Below are 26,113 nucleotides of genomic sequence, written 5' to 3' on the forward strand. Positions count from 1 at the left end.
CCCTTTGATTCGCCACAACATGGAACGACAGATGTTAACGCAAAAGATGGGAGTACCTACGCGCGACACGGAAATGTTAAGCTTTCCGCGTTCTGGCCGACGCGCCCCCAGCTTTGGTTTACGCAGGCTGAATGCATATTTCGGCAGCGTGGGGTGTCTAACAACACTGACAAATTTAATATAGTGGTTTCACATCTACATTTAGAAGTGATAGAGCAAGTAGAAGAAACCTTGTCGCAACAAAATTACTTTGTGCTAAAGGAAGCTCTCATACAGCATTATACGTTGTCACCAGATTTGCGACTACAAAAAATTTTCGCATACGAAGATTTGGGCGACAAGACTCCGTCACAAGTACTCAAAGCCTTACGTACATTAGCCGGCCCGGAACAACTACCTGAAGAGTCTTAACGTCTAATATGGCTTCGTAAACTTCCTGCCAACATCCGTGCCGTCATTGCAGCAGAAACAGACTTACCATTGCAAGTCTTAGCAAAAAAGGCAGACACCATCGCAAACACCTTAACCGAAGTTTCTGCGTGTTCCGAATTCAACTACAGCCAGGATAGAGGCCCAAGAACGTGTAGTGTGATGGAATCTGACGTCAGTGAGCCAGGAACATGCAATAATACTTCCCAACAGCAGTGCTCATCGACCGTACCCACCATACAGCAACTGGCAGCACAAGTGGCAAAACTCAACGTGCAAGTAACTTCACACCACCAGCAGCTGCGAAGTCGCAGTTGGAAAAGACGAAGAAATGCTATCCAACAGGATTTGACAGATCAATGGTGCTGGTACCACAGACGCTTCGGTAACACTGCCCGTCAATGTATTCAACCCTGCAGCTACCCAAACTTAAAAGGCGGCTCTAACGTTCGTCAACAACAACATAGGCGCCCGAGTCATAGCGTGATTCAAAGAGGTGAAAACGCCACGTTATCTGCAGTCAACCAATCACACCGATTGTTCGTGTTGGACCTCTCTTCAGGTGAGAAGTTTCTGATTGACACAGGTTCAGAAGTCAGTGTTTATCCAAGAAAGAGAGGTGATATACTCACGACAACAACGCAACATGTGCTGACTGCGGCAAACAATTCCAGAATATCTACCTATGGTGAGAAACAGTTGGCATTACATATGAATTCCAACTTCCATCCAAAATGGACTTTTGTGGTTGCTGATGTGCCAAGTCCTATAATTGGAGCGGACTTTTTACGGAACTACCGACTTATGCCCGACCTGGTTAACCGTCGTTTGGTGACAGTTCCCATAGAAGGGATATTGCCTACTGCGTCTTCCGCGTCGGTTCAAGTGCAGTGCGATGTGCCCGTGTCTTCCGCACGAAGATTTCCGGTTCCTCTACCGCGTCATCCGTGTCGGGATATTGTGATACGATTTCGTACCCGCAACTAAGCGGGGCGCACACGTGTGCGTCACGCAAGAAGACACCCGACAGTCGTAACGATTCGTATACTGTAGGCAATATCAGAGCACTGTCGGAGGAATCACTTTTTCGTTAACTACTTCAAGACTTTCCAGCACTTACCGAACCCGTCAACGCAACCAGGAAATGCAGACACAATACTCAACACCACATCAGCACGACACGAGGTCAACCCGTTGCCTTCCGCCCGCGGCGTCTGCCTCCAGAGAAGCTGCTGGCAGCACGAGCTGAGTTCGACAGACTTATAAAAGCAGGTATTGTAAGTAGGTCTGATAGTTCATGGGCATCTCCAATTCACATGGTCCCTAAAAAAGACAATTCACGGAGAGTATGTGGAGACTACAGGGCGCTCAATGCCCGCACAATTCACGACCGCTACCCAGTACCCAATGTGACTGATTTGAACAGTACGATTAGCAATGCCAAAATATTTAGTGTGATTGATTGCGCCAAAGCATTTTCCCAGATTCCCATGGCTCCATCTGACATTAAAAAAACAGCAGTTATCACACCATTCGGTTTGTTTGAGTACAATTTTATGCCATTTGGCCTCAGAAACGCGGCCCAAACATGGCAAAGATTCATGCATGAGGTGCTCCGAGAATTACCATTCGTATTTTGTTATATGGACGACATTTTAGTATTCTCTGGTTCTGTATATCAGCATGTCGAAAATCTGCGGCAGTTTTTCCGCCGTCTGACAGAGTATGGCATAATTATTAACGAAACAAAGTGCACGTTTGGAAAACGCGTGGTTAAGTTCCTGGGATATTTGGTTTTAGCAGCAGGCCTGTCACCTTTGCCTGAGCGGGTTGAAGCAGTACAACAGATACCCCTTCCCACAACTTACAAAGGACTTCGCAGATTTTTAGGCATGCTCAACTGTTACAAACGTCACTTACCTAAATTAGCTGCCGCCCAAGAGCCACTCACAACGTTACTTGCGGGTAAAACTACAACAGGAAATCGTAAAATTCCATGGAGTCCAGATGCTGAAGCAGCTTTCCATGGCTTAAAGAAATGTCTTTCTCGGGCAACACTACTGGGACATCCAAGATTGAGCGCTCCTTTAGTGCTCATGGTTGATGCGAGCCAAACGGCAGTGGGTGCAGCGCTACAGCAAGAAGTTGATGGCAGATGGCAGCCGCTCGCATTTTTCTCTAAAAACCTGACTCGACAGCAGCAAAAATGGAGTGCTACTGACCGTGAGTTGCTTGCTATTTACTTAACCATAAAGCATTTTCGAACGTCTGTCGAAGGGAGGCACTTTGCAATTTTTACCGATCACAAGCCGTTAGTAGCTATATTTCAACGAGACACAGAGCTCAATTCACCACGTCAGTGCAGGCAAGTCGAGTACATTGCACAGTTCACAACTGACGTGCGTCACATTTCAGGAAAAGACAGCCTGGTCGCAGATTGCCTGCCTAGGAATTGTGCCAGTTTAAATTCAATTCGTTGGACCGAGGAGTTAGCGTCTAAACAACGAGCAGATCCTTTCTTGCGCCGTCTAATAGAGGAACAGAGAACTGCGCTGCGGCTCAGACGTGTGTCTGTCCCAAATGTCCCAGACGGAATTTGGTGTGATGTAGCAAAAGGAAAGGAGCGACCTTACATACCAGAACAATATCGTCGCGAGATTTATAGTGCACTACATAACCTATCACATCCAGGAATACGAGCTACAGCCAAGTTAGTTTCCTCCAAAGTAGTGTGGCCTGGAATACAAAAAGATTGTCGTGCATGGGCGCGTGCATGCCTAACATGCCAGCGTAATAAAATCAGCAGACATGTCTTTGCACCTATTGCTGACTTCCCGACGCCATCTGCAAGATTTTCACATATACATGTGGACATTGTGGGCCCGCTATCATGCTCTTCAGAACAACGCTATTTGCTTACAATAATTGATCGTTTTACCAGGTGGCCAGAAGTAGTTGTAATTCAAGACATTTCTGCGGAGTCGGTTGCAAAAGCACTGTTGCATTCATGGTTCTCCAGGTTTGGCGTTCCGCAAAACATAACAACAGATCGCGGAAGGCAGTTTGAAAGCCAACTTTTCAATGAACTTTTACTACTGTGCGGGTGCAACCACCTACGCACCACAAGCTATCATCCATCTAGTAATGGAATGGTGGAAGGACTACACCGCACGCTCAAAGCTGCATTAATGTGTAGTTCCACTTCATGTCCTGAAGCACTACCGCTGGTCCTACTCGGATTGAGAACGGCCGTGAAGGAGGACTTACAATGCTCTTCCGCAGAATTGGTTTATGGCGAGCAATTGAGGGTTCCTGGAGAATTTATCGTTCCAGCATCTACACAGCCGTTCGCCACTGAGCTATGCACGCAATTCGCGAGACAACTCAGCGTTAGAATGAGAAACATCAAACCCACTAACCCTGTCAGATATGGAGACCGGAGAGTGTTTGTACATAAAGACCTGCAAGCAACGTCCCACGTGTGGCTTAGGGATGATACGGTGCGCCCGCCGCTTGTTTCGCCTTACTCTGGACCATACAGGGTAATCACAAGAGGAAGCCACAGCTTCAAAATCGATAAGGATGGTAAAGAAGAGACAGTCTCAATGGAGCGGCTTAAACCTGCTTACACCGAAGAGGGTACACTCCTTCCTCGGTCTGTAAAATCACCCTCAAACGTGGAGGCCAAAGAAACAGCAGAGAGTCTCGCCGAGCCCTCGGTTTCAGAAGAGGACAACGAAGCAGCAAGTGCAGAACAGGAGCAGCCATTGCCTGCACCAGATGTTTTCACGAGAGCTGGTAGAAAAGTCAAGTGCAAGTTTCCCGACATACCTGGTGCACCCGGTTTCAAAAGGAGGGGGGCTGATGTGGCGACGTCATTTATCCACTGTGCCAAAAACAGCGGGTGAAAGCTGCAGCTGATAGATATTTATCTTTGCCGTAGTCAGCTTGGTTACAGGTTGTTTTTTTCTTGTGAGTTTTATCTGTGCTTGGAAAATAAAATGTTTTCTCATCTTATGAAAAAGTCGTTACTTCATAAAATATAAAGGCTCCCATAAGTGTCTTAAAAAAGTAGATTCTTCACCTGGAAACGTCTCCTTGTTACTTCTAACTACACATTCTTACAGTCTGACTCTCTAACCCTTTTTTTAAAGATTCTCTTTTATTTAGGCCAAGAAGTACTGGAAAAATCCAGTTGGATAATTTCGACAGGACTGTCGTAAAACAAATAATCGAAGAGTTTTATATGGTATAGAAGATTGCTCCCAGTCTTCTTCTGCTTCTCCTGTACTACAAGAAAAGATCGGCTGGACATGGGGTGTTATTTCACTGCAGAATATTTTGTTATCCATGGGAGTCACATAGCAAAAAGTACAAAATAAGCGGTCTTTACTGCTAGAGAGTTGAGACATTGTTGATTGGAGGTCGCGTTTCATTGTGCAAATGAAACCTCTGAGGGAAGCAGCCACAGAAAACTGTTTGGATGAAATGTGGATCGACAGCAATATGATAGTAGGTAAATGTTGGCAGAAGAGTGATATTGTCGGCGTTGTGGGTTGGGGAACGTCCTCCAAAAGACTGATTATTGGAAGCGTTGGATCAAGGAAGGGATTGTTCAGGGAAAACGAACTAAAATTTTGCGCTAAATCAACTGAAGGCGACTACCATAGTCAGATGAATTCAGGAAATTTTGAAAGGTGGTTTACAAGCATGGTGCTCCCGAAACTTCGTCCGAAGTCGGTAAATGTGATGGACAACGCTCCATACCATAACAGACAGGTTGAGAGAACACCCACACGGTATGACACCAAAGAGAAGATGTTGGAATGGCTTCAAAATAGGCGTGTCGCCTGTAATGAGAGCATGAGAAAGCAGGTTCTGTTCGCTTTAATACAGGAGCATAGACCTGCTAAAAAAACATATGTTATTGACGAAATGGCGAAAGAGAAACGCCACGTGGTTGTACGCTTGCCTCCCTACAATTGTGATTTGAGTGCGGTAGAACTGGCATGGGCGAAGTTGAAACGGTTGTTTAGGGAGCGCAACATTTCAGGGGACATATCGAAAGTTAACCTTTTTGCGACAGCAAGTGAATCCCTTTTGTCTGTAACTGCCGATAACTGGGAAGGGTATTGCAGGAAGGTCCAACAACTAGAAGAAGAATATTGGAGGCGTGATGGTGTTGTTGAACTAGCAATAGACGATATCATTATTAACACTGCCGAAACGAGATTAGCGACGAACATGAAGCACACACAGAAGAGGAGTACAATAAAAGTGATTCCAAATTTATTCCCTCTCTTTTTATTGCCACAATGTAAGTTTTTCCACCAGTTCTGTATAATGCCAAATTGTCCAAGAGAATTGTTACGAAATTAGTAGCAATAGGCAGTATCATTCATTATGAAACTTTCGATTTCACTTCATAACGGCCAACCGTCGAAATTGCAATATTGGGTTTTACACATAAATAATTTCATGTATCCTGCAATTTTTTATTACGCCGCTGTCCGCTTTTGCGCTAGTATATGCGCAATGTTAACAGTTGCTGCTGCGGCTAATAGATGGTATTGTGTATACCGCTTGGAGCACAACTTTTATGTGGACGCCAGAGTGTTGGCGGCACTGCGTAACGTTGGCGCAACTTATTACTCCGACAATATGCTGTGTGCCGGTGGGCGGAGCGTACCTCCTCTATACCCTGCACCCTCCCTCAGAATTAGCTCTTCTCTTTGTGAACAAGCAGTACACAAACAGATCACAGATATCTCAAAAACTACACTCAAAAGTCGGCAATAACATTCGATCTTTGGCAATAACATCCAACATTCGGCAACACAAACCAAAACAATGCATCAAAACAAGTGTTAAGTTCCAAGTGTTGTGAAATGTGGAAAAGAAAAACCCAAAGGGGCAATTATATGAAGTGGAACAGCACCAAAAATGCAACAAAAACATAACATGCGGAAAATCGTCCACGCAACCTGTAAGTGGAATTTAAAATATTACTCCGTCAGAGAAAAACCAACCACCAGAACTGTTTATAACCTATGAGTACATTGCCCCAAAATGTTAACTAAATGGTAAAAATAACTACATAGTCTAAGCTACTAAAGGTGCCTTGCAGAGAATAAAGGCGAAACACATATGGCACGAAAATTGTGTTTCATTCAGTTGTAGTTATACGGTTCAAAAGTGAAAATTATCAATATACCGTAATAATGTGACTTGTTCAAAGCTGACATAGTTATTCTGATACGCATTTCGCTGCACCAGAAATTGTAAGTCCAGAAGCGCACGCAGGTATGGATGCGTGCGGGTTAAGAAATGTTGTGGCAGTTCTGCAACACTGATTGAATATTAATGCCTTTGAGTTTTGGTGTACCACTTGATATTTACCTCGTCTCGCAAACGATGCAAAACAATGCTGGCGTGACTGCGTTGGTCATTCTCTCTTCGTGTTGACTCTTCTCCGGAAAGCTCCATTTAAAAACGCAAGTCCTCGTCACATCAGGGTGTGGAGAATAGAGCATAGTTCGGCAGGAGAATGGAAAATTGAGACTTCCGCATATTATAACTTTTAATTAACACAATATTGAGGAAGTGCACGTACATACGTCTTTATTTCATGAGCTCAAAAGATCTACAGACACCGAGATCAGCGAAAAAAACAATTCAGAACATAAAAAACTGATAATATAGCTTCCAATTCTCTGTCAGCTTACTCAAATATAATTATAACTCCCTATAATATCTTCGCCGCACGAGGACGGGATGAATAAGGATTATTACAAACATTTATCATATGTGTAAGCCATTTAAAGGGACTACACATATGACAAACAGTATTAAAATGAAAAGCTCCATTTAAAAACGCAAGTCCTCGTCACATCTCCGCTGCAGAGTGAAAATCTCATTCGGGAGTATTAAAATGATTTGAGTGTCTGAAGTGGTAATGTGAGTACATAACACTGAGTATGAACCAATAAAGTTAATACTAGCAGTATCTGTACTACTGCGACTGCTGCCACTAGTGGCAGGTATAAAGAGAATTCACAGGCATACAAGATAGATATCTTCTGATACAACGAGTTATGCAGAAAGAAAATTTAAGGAGACTGCACCAGCTAAGAATACAAGGAAAAGAGGAAGATCTGGTTGGAAAGAAGATGTGCAAGGGAACGAGTGCGTAAAGGGACAATGGTAATCCTTACTGCTGCTTTATCAGAAAAGTCAGTAACTGTGTTCTGAAGTTGGAACGCGGCTGAATGATGGGGTGATACAAGTCTATTGGAAATGGGTGTTCCTGCCATGTTGTTCAGGTAAGAGCGTGAAGGTCGGGGAGAGAATCGAGGGTCAGTGTTCGTTGATAAGACAGTAGGGAAGACAGAGAGCATAGAAATCTCTGCACTTGTCTGCACGCAGCCACAACAACTGTGCATATTATGGTGAAATATGATCAAAGACTCGAACATCACTGGTATAACGAACACAGATCTTCATAACAAGTCCCAGGCGGCATGAGCTTTCCTGAGAAAGGCCTTACAGGATAAAATCGCTGTAATCAGTAGTTGTAAGTGTAAATGTCTGTGCATGCTTCTTTTTCAGATCAAGAGCGACGATCCTTTTTATATTGTTGCAGGGCATGGAGAGATGCTGATGCCTTTTTGCACATTGCCAGTCCAATTTAGATTTCCATCTATTATTACTCCTAGACTCTTTGCTGAATGATGGAAGTTGATATTTGCCCCATTTACGTTTAAAGACGTTGGTGATTCCCGATAATTCGGGCTAATGAGTCTAGAATGGCCAACCAGTATCGCCTGGGTTTTGGTTGGGTTGCGCTTTAACTCTACATCCTGTGGCCATGTCGACAGCGCAAACACAGCGGCATTGAGGTTCCCGATAGCTGCCTTCAGATTTATTGGTTTTAAATACAACTGGAAGTCATGAGCGCACATGTGGTACTTGCAATAGAACAAAACTTACGACACGTCGTTTACATACAATGCAAAGAGTATAGGACCTAATACCGAGACCTGGGGGACACCTGATACTGCTTGCCTCCATTGTGACGTTAAGGAGCCGGACATGACGTACTGCTGGCGGGAGGCCAGGTATGAGCGAAAACATTGGACTACACTTGCCGATAATTTTAGGCTGCTAATTTTGGCAGGTAAACTGTCATAGTTGACGGTCTCAATGGCTTTGCTGAAACCTAAGAATCACATGATAGTTGCTTCTTGTGCATCCATGGTAAGCTTCAAGTCATCTGTTAAAAACCTTTATTATGGCAGTTGTGCTGTGATGTTTATGGAAGCCTGATTGGTATTCATCTAGTAGGCTGTTTGTAGTTAGGTAGATTATTAGATGGTCGTGAACTGTTTATTCTAAGGTCTTGGACAGTGCAGGAGGAAAGCATATAGGTAGGTAATAAGGGGGTGCACAGGCAGCTTCCTTTTTACGTAATGGTTTTACTGATACCTGTTTCCAGCTCTCAGGGAAAACACCTATGGCTAAGGAGTGGTTGAAGATATCTGTTGTAGTGGATCAATAACAAGCTTCATCATTTGGACTGTGATGCAGTGATGTCGAGTAGATGCTGATCAGATACGCATGATGGCTATTTTGATGGTACTGCAAGTAATATGCTTTAGATAGAATTTTTCGTAGCTACAGTAGTTTACCCCCATGAAGTAATCAACGAGTCTGTTTCGTTTGCGGTTTAAATGTGGTTTTGGGTGATGTGAAGTACCGGTTCAGTTCTTCGGCTGGGACAATGGGATCAGCTGCAGCTTTCACTTTGCCTATACGAAGACCACGCAGGTTTTTCCACAGGACAGCGGGTGTATTTCTCTTGTGGTTAATGTGTGGACGTGCCTCAGTTTTGCATTTCTCACAGCTTTCAATAAACTGTTGTTATAGGACAAAGCGGAAGAGAATAAATTTTCACATAATAGTGTCTTCTTTTTCAACGTCAGAACGAAGCAACTCTAAAAAAGTTAGTAAAAGTTTCACTGTCCATTCGGATCATCAGGTTGCGAGTGTAACATTTCCTCTCACTTTAAACCATTCGTTCGACCAAAGTCGTTCTCTTCTTCTTCGTTAAACACAGTACCAGAGTCAAAGTTAGAAATAGTTTATCTGAATTTGTAGCCAATCCTAATAGTGTGAAAATGCAGCATAGACAAACAGAGTCTGCTTCAAAAGTGCTGTTCAGTTGACAAATATTTTGAATCGTGTACAGCCTTAGTTGACAAATCCGTGAGCACATAAGAGACAGTTTGGTACATAAGTCTGACCGTGTACGGAACCCTTGCATTAAACTAAATTCCGCCATCACGTCCTGAAGGCCACGCGATGCCGACCGCCGGCTGTGCCACCCTTCGCCAATTACGTCATCTGGCTGGTGCACGGAGCGGCATGTGGTCGACACGCCCGCCCTCCCGGCCGCTGCCGGCTTCTCAAACCTCGGACCCGCCACTTGTCGCTCTGGCACCACCAGGCTGAGTGCTCCACCTCCCAGTGCTCTCACTGACGACAGATCCCTGGCACTACCACGAACTGTACCAGGGTCCTCCGCAGGAAAGCCACACGAGCTGACCAGTCGGCTAAGGAGGCGGACCAAGTGCACTGCCTCAACCTAAGAAATATCGATGCCCATCATTCTTTCTGTAGTGACTTGGCAAGACAACCAAGCCACTAGGAGGTAGCCGAAAGGCACGCGTTTAAGCTCACGCAGGCTGGCGTGAGGTCTGGAACAGGTAAAGTAATTATACTAGCAAAAAAGGTACGTAGCTTCTGGAATACTTAACTTTAATCCATAATTGGTGAACATCGGTCTGACGGTACATGCATCACAAGATAAATAGCAAATGATAATGGCGCCTTGCTAGGTCGTAGCAAATGACGTAGCTGAAGGCTATGCTAACTATCGTCTCGGCAAATGAGAGCGTAATTTGTCAGTGAACCATCGCTAGCAAAGTCGGCTGTACAACTGGGGCGAGTGCTAGGAAGTCCCTCTAGACCTGCCGTGTGGCGGCGCTCGGTCTGCAATCACTGATAGTGGCGACACACGGGTCCGACGTATACTAACGGACCGCGGCCGATTTAAAGGCTACCACCTAGCAAGTGTGGTGTCTGGCGGTGACACCACACTTTCCCTATGAGAAAAAACTGTGACATCTGAAGTACGACACTAGCCACAAACAAGCGAAATAATATTGCATTTATCACTTTAGAACTTTAAGCCAAGTTCATTGGCGACATCCAGTGTTTCATGTTAAGATGCCTGTGAAATATGTGTACAAAATCCACTGTTCTTTTCAATCGTATCTGTCGGCACTAGATGTTCAAAATCTGTCATGTGCTTGCGGGCAAACATTACACAATACCGAACTCACATGACCTGAGTGGTAATGTTTGTTGACGACAAAAATCCTGTTCTACGGATACGAATGCTCATTCCATAAACATACGAATGCTCATTCCATAAACATTCCTACTCTACGAAACTGACAGCAGTATGTTGGGCAACCTACGAAGCAAACCGAGGAGAAATTTGGAAACACAATTAGAATCTACGGCGATGAAACAAAAATTCTAAGGTTTGCTGATGTCGCTGTAATTCTGTCAAAGACGACAGACGATCTTTCCTCAGCTAAACAGAGTAGGTCAGTGGAACGGAAATAGGCGGTGTACGGAAAAGAGATCCATCAACAAAAGTAAAAGGAAGGTAATGGAATCCAGTCGGGGTAAAGCAGGCGATACTGAGAAATGAAACGCTAAAAATAGTAGATGAGTTTTTCTATTAAAACTAATGGTTCAAATGGCTCTGAGCACTATGGGACTTAATTTCTGAGGTCATCAGTCCGCTAGAACTTAGAACTACCTAAACCTAACTAACGTAAGGACATCACACACATCCATGCCCGAGGCAGGATTCGAACCTGCGACCGTAGCGGTCGCGCGGTTCCAGACTGTAGCACCTAGAACCGCTCGGCCACATCGGTCGGCATTAAAACTAAACTTCACCTGAACAGGCCATGAAGGCCGAACGGTACCGACCCGCCATCGTGTCATCCTCAGCCCACAGGCGTCACTGCATGCGGATATGGAGGGTCATGTGGTCAGCACACCGCTCTCCCGGCCGTATGTCAGTTTACGAGACCGGAGCCGCTACTTCTCAATCACGTAGCTCCGCAGTTTGCCTCACAAGGCCTGAGTGCATCCCGCTTGCCAACAGTGCTCGGCAGACCAAATGGTCACCCATCAAAGTGCTAGTCCAGCCCGACAGCGCTTAACTTCCGTGGTCTGACGGGAACCGATGTTACCACTGCGGTAAAGCTGTTGGCCAGTGTTGCTATTTAGGCAGCAAAATAACTGACGATGGAAGGAGAGCGGATAGCAAAAAACAGCCTGGCATTATCAGTAGAAGGGAGTCTTTAAAAACAGACATTTTCAACACCGAATATAAATTTAAATGTTGCGTAGTATATTCTGTAATAATTTCTCTAAAGCGTACTTCTGCACAGTACGGAGGTAAAACACGTACGATAAACAGTTCGGGCAAGAAGAGAATGAAAACTTTTGAAATGGGGTGCTATATAAGAACGCTGACGATTACAAGGGGAGGTAATGAATCGTAATGAGGACAAAAGAAAGTAATGGCCCAAATGAGTGTAAGAAGGAGTACAACACATCCTACGGCATCGTCAGTTTGGTAATGCAGCGAAGTAAGGAGGCAAAAGTTGTAGAGGCAGACCAGGGCAGGACTACTGTAAGCAGGTTCAGATGGACGTGCTTTCCAGCAACTGTGCGTGAAGAGGCTTCAGTGAGGTTTCGGCCGTGCAGCCGGATGATGTCCACATCTACCTTTCCGCTGACAATCGTTCAGCCACCTTTATATGAGTCTTACAGTCAGGTGACTAAAGTCTTGCGATACCCCTTAATATCGTGTCGGACCTCCTTTTGCCCCGCGTTGTGCAGAAACACGACGTGCATGGACTCAACGAGTCATTGGAAGTCCCCTGCAGGAATTTTGAGTTATGCTGCCTCTATAGCCGTCCATAATTGTGAAAGTGTTGCCGGTGCAGGATTTCTTGCACGAACTGACCGCTCGATTATGTCCTACAAATGTTCGGTGGATTCATGTGCGGCGATCTGTGTGGCCAAACCATTCGCTCGAACTCTGGAGTATGTGCTTCTAACCAATCGCAAAGAATTGCGGCACGTTGACAACGCGTATTGCTAGCCATAATAATTCCATTGTTGTTTGGGGACATAACGTCAATGAATGGATGCGAACAGCAGCTAAACATCCAGAGGAGCCACTCCACTCCACGTAAACACAACCCACACCATTATGGAGTCACCACCAGCTTGCGCAGTGCCTTGTTGACAACCTGGGTCAGTGGCTTCGTGGGGTGTGCACCACACTCGAACCCTATCATCAGCTCTTACCAACTAAATAGGGACTCATCTGGCCAGGCCACGGTTTTCCAGTCGTATAGGGTCCAACCGACATGGTCGTGAGCCCAAGAAAGGCGCTGCAGGCGATGTCGTGCTGTTAGCAAAGGCACTCGCGTCGGTCTTCTGCTGCCACAGCCCATTAACGCCAAATATCGCCGCACTGTCCTACGTGCCACACTGACCTCTGCGGTTATTTTACGCAGTCTTGCTTGTCTGCTGGCACTGACAACTCTACGCAAACGACGCTGCACTCTGTCGTGAAGTCATCGGCCCGTGTATTGTACGTGGTAAGACGTAATGCCTGAAATTTTGTGCTCCCGGCATACCCTTGACACTATGGATCTCGGAATGCTGAATTCCCTAACAATTTCCGTAACTAAATGTCCTATGCATCCAGCACCAACTACCGTTCCGCGTTCAAAGCCTGTTAATTCCATTCGTGCCGCCATAATCAAGTCGGAAACCTTTTGACTTGAATCCCCTGAGTACAAATGCTCCGCCTAGGCCCTGCTCTTTTATACCTCGTGTATGCGATACTATCACCATCTGTATATGAGCATATCGCTTTTATGAGCATATCGCTATTCCATGACCAGTGAAATAAACTGTAGACATTGCTGCTCCTTTCAAAGATGTGGTATTTCGAGGAAAGTGTTGTGATACGCAGAAATATTTACAGAAAAACTGGCAACTGGCATCCGATGCTAAATCGTAAACAAATGCAATCCAACGAGCACAAGTAAATGTAAATTTATGAAATCACTCCAAAACACCGTCATTTGCACGTCATTCTTGTCAGTGATATAGGTCAAATGTCCTGAGTTGATTATTCAAATACCCTTGTGAATAACACAGAGTTGTGGATAAACGCCACAGAATTGTGCATTAGCTCACCTGTGACGAGCTACAAAGGCAATCCCTCTTGATGTACTGATCTGACCTGTTCTTCATTATTTCTCATTTCTTCCGGATCAGGTCCAAGCTGCCGTAAGTGGATGCGCTAAACACGCTTAGATAAATTCTGCTGACAAGGGGAATGCCTCAGTCACGGCCAATCGATTTGACTCACATTTGGCAAGTCGCTTGTGTGCAACCTAAACTGAAAAACTCTAAAATATCTTGGCTCAACAACCTTCTATTATTGAGAAAATATCCCTTAAAGTTAATGATGCGGCATCGACTCAGAATTGAGATCGACAGGTAATTGGTACTGCACATTTTCGATCAACATATATGGGATCTGCAAACGCACAATTTACTAGAAATACTAGAAAGCAATTTTATGACTGCTGCTTATATACCAGTATGATAAACGGCGTTCAACAAAAGTGCCGCTGTAGTAGCGATTGAGGCATCACAGCTATGAAGTGACAGCCAGCTTCAAGCAGTGGCGAGGTGAGGACGTCTGCTGCGTCCAGCCAGCGGCACCACGCACTTTACTTCCTTGTCGCTTGAGGGTTAGTTTTGTTTTCACGTTCAGCGCGCTATGGCACTTGCCTACCGGCAGATACGGTAAAGATCACATTTCAACTGAATCACGCCCGACCACGTTCTTACGAAGTAGAGCAGGACCTGCGAGTCCAATGCAGACTGGATCCATCGGGACTCGCAGACTGGGTGCATCGCTCGTTGTGGCCATACATTTTTCCATAACGGCCGGTATCATTTATGTAGAGATGACATCTGCAGCCGTCGGCACTGACATGGTCATTATGTACGCCGATACCACTAAGTTCAGACACTTCGACAGTATTATCAGAGCTGTCATGGAGAACCACAAGGGACTTGGCCCACAGATGCTGTGAGTACTTGAGCTACCTTTTGAGGTACTGTAAGATGTTGTCACGGCAGCTTTTCGACTGTATGGCAATGTTATCAGCCATAGGGCGGAAAAATGCAGACTTTCAAAACGTACAAAGTCTGCAACAAAGTACATCAGGTTAAAATCGACCTCTCAAAACATGTCCCGTTGTACCTGAACATAGGTGAATGTAGTGCCATCATCATATACTACGGCCAACCTCGAACGTGCTCTGGATGCAGGCAAGAAGGCCATGTTAGGTCAGCACAACTTCAGCGTCGTCTTACGAGTTCGGCATCACAGGATGTTGTAGTACCCACGGAGACCATTATTCTCCCGCTACATTGTCAGGCCTTCCACGCCGCCTTAAGTGGACAGCGAAAGGAGCGATGTCCCAAAGGAAACAGCAGCCACTGGAAGGCAAGATGACATAATTCCTGAGATTTCGACAATTCCGAAGGTGTCTAGTGCATCCACAGACCACCAGCTGCCTGAGGATGTAGTCAGGAAAGATGGACGTGTTGTGCCAACACTGGGCTTCCTTACGGATAACGAAGTACCAATGGAACATCCACCACACACCAATATGTACGTCCATAATCGACGATTACCTTGGCGCCACAAGAAATAGCCACGTCCATCATGCGTCTGGCCTGGAAGAGGACGACTGATTATGGTGATTTAGAAGACTCACTGATCTATCACATCAGTCTCCAGCTAGACTCCAACATCAGATAGCCAGAACGACCATCCTATAGCACTGACCAATGACACAGCAGCCATGATGAAGGGAATAGTGAGTCACCACTCACACCAACAACATCTCTTTTCCCACGGGCTGACGACGTTGACGATGCCAATGATGTGGCGACGGGGGAAGTGGAGGGCGTTGACATTTTGTCTGTCACCTCGAATCACCAGGCCCATTAACCAGGGTGGCAGACCATGAAGGTCAGGGATTTTCTCTCTCCCATTTGTCAGCACTGACAACACCTCCAGCTGGTAGGCCTGTACAGCAGATCTTGTAGTCACTGTTAACATCAGTAAAATCTGGACATGACATAAGCTGACCCTGCTATGACAAATGCTCGCTGCAACAGATACTGGCGTTGCCTTCTTACAAGAAGTCCATGTAGCAAGCTTTCCTGACTTCTTTGGATATGTGGTTCGTGTCTCAGATGCCCGCCAAAGACAGCAGTGTTGCCATTCTTCTATGTAGGAGTTTGCTCACCACTGACATGAGACATCCCCGGAATTGAGGGGCATGCCCATATGGTCAACGCCGTGCAGTTAGTTAACATCTACTTTCCTTCTGGGTCAGGACGATGTAGAGGACGCTCACGTTTTTTTCACAGAGAATATATCGAAACACTGTCAGGGTCGACTGGATGACATGGTGACAGATGTATGCTGATGCCTACTGACCAGCTGCTGCGCCATTCACCTTACCCTGACCTCGAACTTCATCTTGTCGACACATCGCGACATATGCATGGCGACACTCCCAGATTCACTCACCTAATCAGTGGCTCATCGAGCAGGATAGATCAATTTTACATCACACATACCCTAATTATTTTTTTCTTAACTGCGGAAAAAGGAGGGCGACAAATTTAAGGCTCGCACGAGGTGACAGAAATCCACACTACTTCACTGGTTTCAGATCTGTGTACACAGCCGTAATGCTGATAATAGTGTGTGCACATTTCAATTTTATATCGTGCCAATTACAATGACAAAGTTGTGAGACGTTGTTGCTATTACAGTTCTTAAATCAGTTTCATGACACACGAATTTCTCAAATTTTAGGACGAATGCTTTGAAAATGATTTATTTTCCTGAACTGCAGTTTGTTGCAAGTTATGTTAAATCTATGTACTAACCACTAACACAAACAAATTATTATTGTTATTATAATTATTATTATTGTTAAAAACATTTTATATACTTGCTACGATTATTTAAATCCTAAGCAATTGTGGTAATTTAAAAGTAGATGTGACTGTAAGTTAAATTTTGGGGGGTAGGGACGAGAGAAGAAAGGAAGAAACTGTCCCCTCCAACAACCCAGAACCCAACCCTCGATCCGCACTTGAGGCCGACAACAGTACCAGAGCGCACTGCATTGCATGCTGGGGAGAGGTAGACAGTGACCCGAAAGAAGTGAAGATTGACCCAAAGTCTTACCTATCTTGTACACGGATGCAATGTGGATGTATACTTTACTCGATTCTGCTGATCCTGTCAGCAAGTCCATGTGGTGCTACAGGGAGGGCAAACATTGTCTAGGTAAGCAAGCATTATAAAGCGTAGAGAGGCAGAGTTACGAGCAAGTTCGGAATCGGCAGGAGAGCGTCGTAACGAGACCGCGGCACCGCCAGGTCGCTCACGCCTGGCGAAGGGGCTGCGCAGTCGGCAACACCGCGGTGATGACAGGCGACACGTAAAGAGCCTGCAGTTACGGCAAGCGGGAGGTCGCTGGCCCATTCCAGCCTGCTCGTCGTGATACACTAACCGCAGTAAACAACAGAATCGGCAGGCGGGAGCAGCGCTTAGGCCGGTATTACACTATCAACTTTTTTTTGTCAAAGATTTGATCAAAGATGTGATCAAATATTCCGTCAAATATATTTGACAAAGCTCTTTGACGTAGCGCTAGAAGGGGTATTACACACTGTCATCATATTTTTCGTCAAAGTTCAACACGGCTGACAATAGCAACTTGTTATTAACCGCAGCAGTTGCATGTACCACAATTGCACTGTGTGCACATGCGGAAGAGAAGCTGGGCAAAATAAGGAGACATACCTGGGTGAAGCTGTGGGTTTTACGATGACACGATAAAAGCATTCAACAAAACTTGTTACGTGAGCTTGTAGTGGAGGACGTCAAGTCGTACATCAATTACTTAAGAATGGATGAGCATACATTTCTGCATGTGCTCAATGAATCCTCATATCACAAAGCACAATATTCACTTAAAAACTGCTACATCTGCAGAAGACAGGCTCACTACTTCGATTCCTTGCTACAGAAAAGGGTTAGGTTAGGTTAGGTTAGGTTAGGTCAGGTTAGGTCTCCAATCTTCTTAATCTATTTTTGTATTCAGCGTGCCTCACGTTGTAAAGCGCCTCATCAGCTTCATACATCTCTATTAATTTTGTAGTTGTCAGCACACACCAATTGTATTTACCGGCAATATTTATAAAAACACTACAGACGACAGAACGCTGCAGCGATGCTAGCGCTCCATGTGGTAACATGTCACAGTGCAGTGAACAGAAGACAAGCGACTTCTTTGATCAAATGTACAGCGAGTCTCTAGATTTGATCAAATATTGGACGACATTTGACAAAGTTCCGTATTACATCATCAAATATCTTTGACAAAGATTCTTCACAAAGATATTTGCAAAGAAATTTGATTGTGTAATATCGGCCTTAAGGACGCTAGAACCAGCCCGTCATCGCCGGACAGCTGGACAGCGGCGTGACGTCAGCCTTGCGGTACTCCGAGCCGCGGCGCGCCGATGACGCAGGCGCTCCTGCCACAGCCGCTGCCCGCGCTACAGGGGCAGCAGCTCCGCGCCCTGCCGCTGTCCCGGCAGCGCCACGCCGGGGTCCGTCGCCTGCCGCGTCACCTGCAGAAGGCCGCTACGCTGCGAGCGCGGGAGCGTGACGCAGCCCGACGACCCCCTGGTCGCCTCACCACGGTCACGGAACGAGGGAACCCGCCGACGTAGCAGCACAACCTGCGCAGTCGACGTCATATTCTCCGCAACGTCCGCTAATCATTGCAGTCGAGCCCAAATTAACAAGTCACTGGGCTTTCTTCAGCTGCCCACCAACATCCTCCCTCAGCCCTCACTATCAGAGCCACCCTGTTAAAAACTAAAGTCCGTCCGAGCAGGCCGTGGAGGCCCAACGGTACCGACCGGCTGCCGTGTCATCCTCAGCCACTGCGTCACTAGATGCAGATATGGAGCGGCAGGTGGTCACCACACCACTGTCCCAACCGTATGTCAGTTTACGAGGCCAGAGTCGCTACTTTTCGATCCAGTAGCTCCTCAGTTTGCCAACAGCGCTCGGCAGACAGGACAGTCACCCATCCCCAAGTGCTAGTCAAGCCCAAGAGCGCTTAACTTCGGTGATCTAACGGGAACCAGTGTTACCATTGCGGCAAGAGCGTTGGCTATAAAAGTGTTATTTTGGACAAAAATTAATAAAACAGCACGGTCCCTGAAGTATGTCCACGTTACAGACTGGCGGAGAGCATTAATCGTCATATGGATGCTATTGACAACAAGGCGTCACGAGGAAGACCGAATCAATTGGCTTCTGGAGGTAAGTAGAGGAGGATGCGCAGAACGGTTCAAAACTGGGCCTAATGCCAGCTTCGGGCGCACTATAAGCGTCGTCGGGTCTTTTTCTATACAACCTGGACTCAGTGCCTCGCTTGAGCACAAGACTAGCGTAACGCACCCGCACTTCCAGGGTCACTCGTTTTGACTATTAATTATCGTTCTTGCGACGAACTGTTCGACTCCAGAAGCTGCGCTGTTTTTCTGTAAGATGCGTGGGGAACTTCACGTGGAGAAGGTAAAAAGTGACATGTGGAGATATTCGAAGACGCCGGGGTCCACGGATCGGACGGAGACGGCGCGGCTGCACAGTGTGTGTGTGTGTGTGTGTGTGTGTGAGGACTTACCGCGTCGCTACGAGCAGCGGACGTCGGCGGCCGCAGGCGACACGGCCATTTCCCACACTGGCCGCAAATAGCGGAGCGCCCTCCGCAGGGAACCCCCCACCAGGTGGCGCGCCGCGGCCGCGGCCGCGGACTCTGCCAGGCCACTGCACCACACCTGTCGCCGATACGTCCTGCCGCTGTCAGGCGGTGCGCGGCAGCACACAGGCCGCCGTCACAATGTCTCCGATATCACTGGATCCCGCCCACAGACACGCCTATTATGCGACAGTTCCCTAATATGAGACACCCCAACTGTGCTCATGTTAGGGGTTGCACTCTGGTGGAGACTTTCTTAAACACGTCTATTGCGTGCCAGACGACGACACAGCAAGTAGGACGCCATAGTTGAGCCGGATACAGTACGTAGAGGTTGATACAAAATTTCTTGTGTTTGGAGTTTTTGCGACATCGGTGTTAAGACTATATTTCAGCTTAAAGCTGAGTGGATATTACTGCGCTCTTTTATTGTTGTTATTTGTGGCGGTATTACCTTTAATTATTGACAATTAGGTTCATTTTCCAACGAACGTTGTTAGCAAGTGCGTGATTCTTTGTGTAAGATGGCGAAATTCCTAATATGCGATAGTATCGGGATCCAAATACGCGAAAGTGCCGCATATTACGATACCTATCGCATATTGGGGGAACTCCTTCTCTCACGATTTGTTATATGTAATTTACGCTATACTATCACGAGATAACAATATTTTATCATTTATTTTAGTAAAATTTTGGCAACTGCGTTTATTTTAATTCGATTAAATTATCATAAACAGGGATTACTTTGAGTAGTCTTATGATCAGAAATTGGAGTGTTTTCTGGAACTTTACTGCAAGGCAGTATTTCTCTCAGATGTTGATCAATATTACTCCAAATTCAAAGTACTCCGTTCAGAGAACTTGTCAAAAATAATCTAACAAATAAAATCATAGATATCCTTTAAGAAGTATGTCTGATTATTGTATTTGTTCTTTGTAGATGGCATTGGCACCTAAAAAGAAAACGTGGGATAAAGACACCATGGTTCGTGCCATTACATGTGTGAGAAACGGCGAGATGGGGTACTTAAAAGCCTCAAAAGTTTTTTTGCTGTACCAAAATGTAGTTTGGAAAGGTATGTGAAGGATAAAACTCGTACACCCGAGAAGCTGGTTGGTGTTAATCTTGGCAGAAGGCCTGTTCTCTCATCTCAACTGGAAGATGAACTAGTGAAATACTGCCTTGCAATGGAAGAGCGATTTTATGCTCTTAAATTTAAGGACAAACGAAGCATGGCCTTCCAGTTAGCTGTCAGCAATAAGCTGAAGAATCCCTTCAATTCAGAAAACGCTTCAACAGGAAAGAAATGGCTACGAGCTTTCCTTAAGAGACATCCCATTTTATCAATGGGCGCTCCTCAGGGTCTTCCAGCAGTAAGAGTGAAAGCTTTCACTCCAGAAAATGTGGGGAGCTTTTTTGATATTTACGAATCTGTGCTATCTAAAGTCAACCATAACCCGCATCGAGTCTTCAATGTTGACGAAACTGGGGTGACGTCTGTGCAGCACAAACACAGCAATGTTATTGCTATGAAATGGAAGAGACAAGCTGCTGCCTTGACTTCAGCAGAAAGGGGAAAAACAGTTGTAACGTGTATGAACGCAGATGGCACTTATGTTCCACCACTAATAGTCTTCCCTAAGAAGAATATCACGCGGGAATTGATGAACGGTGCACCTGCAGGATCAATATCAGCTTGTCACCCAAGTGGCTGGATACAAACTCACATTTTTATTCAGTGGTTTGATCATTCTGTGAGTCATGTAAAGCCATCTTCAAATGACCCTGTCATTTTGATTCTTGATGGGCATTATTCCCACACAAAGAATCTCGATGTGTTAGATAAAGCACGTGAAAACAATGTTCATATTGTATGTTTGCCACCTCACTCAACGCATAAAATGCAGCCACTTGACGTCGGATTTATGAGGCCTTTGAAAACCTACTATGCCCAAGAGATAGAAACGAGGTTGGCAAGTAACCCAGGTCGTGTGATCACCCCATTATAAACAGCCAGGTTATTTGGGCGGCTTACAGCTGAACAGCAACAATGGAAGCATCTGCGAATGTCTTCAGAAAAACTGGTCTCATCCCATGTAACAGAAACAACTTTAGGGAAAATGAATTTTTAGTTCATCGCCATGCTGACGCTCTTCAAGAAAGAGATGCCAAAAACCAAAATGAAACTACTGACGGTGATGGTCAAGCTGTTAGCCCGGCAGACATCAGACTTCTCCCACACATCGCGAAACCACCTGGAGATAGTCAAATAGGTGAAACATCGCGTTATTGCTCTGCTGCGTTACTAACTTGAACTCCTTGTGCGAAGCAATTGCAAGAACCTAAACAGAAGAAATCAGAGGCTGAAGCTAAGAAAGCAGCCAGAAAGTTATTTGGGGAGAGGAGTGGAAAACCTTCAAATCGTAGGCCTATAGCAGAAGAATCGTCTAGTGACTCGGCATCCGATGTCCGTCTTGATGACAGTGGGGATTCAGACAGCAGTGATGACGATGACGCAGAGCGTCTGTTCTGTACTGGGCGCTTTCCTGAAGACGAACACGGGGAGAAGTGGGCGCAGCGCACGAAAAGTTATCGCTGGGCTCATGAAGATTGCGGTGTCACAGAAGACAATTTTGTTTGCCCCGGATGTCGTAAATATAAACCTAAGTAGTGAGAAGTGAGTGAAGGATAACATAAATGAATGAACATGTAAAAATTATATATTCATAAGTCACTATTTTGTAATAAAATAATTAAAGCAAAATATTATTACTGTCTTATATTAGGACACCTGATCTCATTTCTAGGAAATGCCTCCTTTGTGAAGATTTAATAACTACTCTGAAAGATTGTTTATTATTGCAAATACGATAATTGTATGATAAAATTAAATAATGCAAGATATTATTATCATCATAAAAATACAATTGCACTTACTTTTAGGTCTTTCAAATGGGTTTACAAAAGTGTGTCTCATATTAGGCACCTTTCCTCTACCGAACACTGACGTTTGGTGAGGTAAGATGGCGGCGTCAAGAAGTTTGCGTGTAGTACTAACACGATTTTCTGAAACGAAATGGTCTTGTAAGCTTTAAGAGGCGATTTAAAGAATTTCTGCAGTTGAGCAAATATTTGCGTACTACTTGAGTTTAAGATATACAATGCAGAATCGTGTTATGAAAGAGGATAGAGTCATGTATGAACACTCTTAAAGCAGACTATAGTTTTCGTAAGAACACTTAAATGAACAAAGATACTTCTTTATCAATGATAAATACTACGTTTTACTTATAGAAGCACTTTGATAACGAACATACCACTCGAAGAAAAGCCCGAGTCGATCAAAATTGTTTAAAAGAACATCATTAAGGTACGTCTCTTAACACTAATCATTAAACTACTTAAAATATACACAAACTATTTAAATAGTAACAGTGTTTCGGATATGGCAAACTGTAATATAATTATTTCGGCTTCCATACAGTACAAAATCAAAAATACGTAAGATGTCTCTAGTTATGCTCCCACTGAGACATGTTGCTTTCCTTCAAAAATGTTCAAATGTGTGTGAAGTCTAATGGGACTTAACTGCTAAGGCCATCAGTCCCTAAGCTTACACACTACTTAACCTAAATTATCCTAAGGACTAACACACACACCCATGCCCGAGGGAGGACTCGAACCTCCGCCGGGACTAGCCGCACAGTCCATGACTGCAGCGCCTTAGACAGCTTTTTTTATCTCATTTTGTTCGTTTTCTTTCGTTGTATGTGCTCGGGGCGGACGTCGCAAGACACCCGTTTCAGTTCATCGTTGATCCATTAACTCAGTTTTTTTCATTACAGAGGGTAACTAACCCTCTGACCGAACACGCTGAGTTGCCGTGCCGGTGACCGCTCGCCTAACCCCGCGCGGCTTGCTTTGCTTGTATTTCCCGTCTGTTGTACGAACAATTACAGCCAAACACGACGCATGCATTGACTATTACGTCCAAACTCTAAAAATAACGTGGTTGTATCCGTTTATTCTTATTTATTACGACTGCTTTATCGGTACACAAACACCGGATTATACGACGGCCGATCTTTTCAAAGCAGTACGCCACTACGTGCGCGGTCACACGGCAGCCGACCCTCTCTCCCGAAAGTAAGGACTTCGGACGACATTCGCTGAAATTCAGTTTTTCTGCCTCAAATGGACCGACGTTCTCGCACACGAAATATGGATCGTGAGAAACCGATAAGTTTAGACCAAGGCGGAGCGAGTTTGTGAGATCCTGAGGATGAAAATATCACAAAAAAGTGGTTCAAATGGCTCTGAGCACTATGGGACTTAACATCGGTGGTCATCAGACCCCTAGAACTTAGAACTACTTAAACCTAACTAACCTAAGGACATCACACACATCCATGCCCGAGGCAGGATTCGAACCTGCGACCGTAGCGGTCACGCGGTTCCAGACTGAAGCGCCTAGAACCGCACGGCCACACCGGCCTGCGAAAATATCACAATCGGGATATAGTTCGGAATCTATGGACTGAAATCAGAGCTCTATTCGAAACCTCAAATAGGCAAAATTTTTACTGGGAATTTTAGGCATAGATTATAACTTCAAAAATTAATTTGTTCAAGTGAAAGCGGTGGCTTATAACTAATGTACTGCATCTTTATTGTGGTGCTTACTGCCGTTTTATGCCGGTAGGGTTGTGATGCTGTTAATATGGTTTTCAAATGTGGTGTGCGGTACGTATTTCCACTTTCAAGTTCTTCAGGTTTTCAGAGTACCCTATGCTACACGTCTCATTTGTCTTTCACTCGTCTGCTAAATGACAGTCACTGAAGGTTAACCGACGTATGCCATACCTTACGCTTCTCTTTCACTCGTGTGCTAAATGACAGTCGCTGATACCCTTCATCCATGGTTCGCAAGATATCATCTGAAAAAAGGGCGAGTTGCGTTTCGCAGGAGCGATGCTTTCTAAAGCCGTGCTGATGCATGGACAGCAACTTCTCTGTCTCAAGGAAATTCATTATATTGGATCTGAGAATATGTTCGAGAATCCTGCAACAAACCGATGTTAAGGATATTGGTCTGTAATTTTGAGGATTCGTCCTTCTACCCTTCTTATATACAGACGTCACCTGCGCTTTTTTCCAGTCGCTCGGGACTTTACGTTGGGCAAGAGATTCGCGATAAATGCAAGCTACGTAGAGTACTCTCTGTAAAACCGAACTGGAATCCCATCAGGACCTGGCGATTTATTTATTTTCAACCCATTCAGCTGCTTCACAACCCCAAGGATGTCTATCACTATGTCCTCCATACGGGAATCTGTACGAGACTCAAACGGCGGTATGTTTGTACGATCCTCCTGCGTGAAAGATTTCTCAAATGTTAAATTTAAAATTTCAGCTTTCGTTTTGCTGTCTTCCGTTGCCAGGACAGACTGATCAGTGAGTGACTGGATGGAAGTCTTCGACCCGCTTACCGATTTTACGCAAGACCAGAATTTCCTTGGGTTTTCAGCAAGATCTTTTGCTGAGGTATGACGGTGGTAGTGGTTGAATGCTTCGCGCATCTCTCTTTTTACAGCAGCGCGAATCTCTACTAACTTTTGCCTGTCCTCATTCTCCCGATCTTTCTTGTACCGCGAGTGCAACTGCCTTTGCTTCCTGAGCATTCTCCGAATTGCGCTGTTAAACCACGGTGGGTCTTTTCCGTCCCTAACCCACTTTTTCGGCACATACTTGTCCAATGCGTGATTTACAATGTGTTTAAAATTGCCCAAAATTCTTCCACGTCCATCGTACCGGAAGTAAATGAAGTCGATTCATTTACTAAGTGGGATGCTAACAACTGCTTATCTGCTCTTTCTAGTAAGAATACTCTCCTAGCCTTCTTGACCGACTTTTTAACTTTCGTAACCATAGTCGCAATGACAACATCATGATCACTAATCACTGTCTCAACACTGACACCGTCGATGAGGTCTGGCCTGTTCGTGGCTACCAGATCTAAAATATTTCCATTACGCGTTGGCTGTCGATTTAGCTCCTCAAGACAGTTTTCGGATAATGTGTTCAAAAGTAATTCACACGACGGCTTGTCTGTACCACCTGTAATGAATCCAGAGACATCCCAGTCTATACTAGGTAGGTTGAAGTCGCCTCCGACTAATACAGCATGATCCGGGTACTTCTGCGATACAGAATGTAGACTCCCTTTGAATGATTCATCCTCACATATAAATTTTATCCACGCATGATATAATAGAAACATGTACTTGTACTCATAACCTCATTGGCAAAAACTTTATAGACGGAAGTCGCACATCCTGCCACTGTAGTATAATAAGCCACACTCTGAACAACGTGTTTTGGACAGATCATTAGTAGTGCAGTGTATCACTGAAACTATATATTTTCGTAACACACGCGTATAAGTATGAAAAACATCAATTACGGCCTGTTAGTTTCTAAGGTGGTGGTCCCCTCTGAAGCTGATCGCTGGTGAGAGAAGGAAAATGGCGTCACAAAGTTAAAGCGTTTTTAACTTTTGTGGCTTGGTGTTTTTCCCTTCATCTCGTTTATTCGTAAAACTTGTCCGGTAATTCCAGTAACTGAG

This window comes from Schistocerca piceifrons, chromosome 1 (assembly GCF_021461385.2).
Source record: "Schistocerca piceifrons isolate TAMUIC-IGC-003096 chromosome 1, iqSchPice1.1, whole genome shotgun sequence".
Taxonomy (NCBI): Eukaryota; Metazoa; Arthropoda; class Insecta; order Orthoptera; family Acrididae; genus Schistocerca; species Schistocerca piceifrons.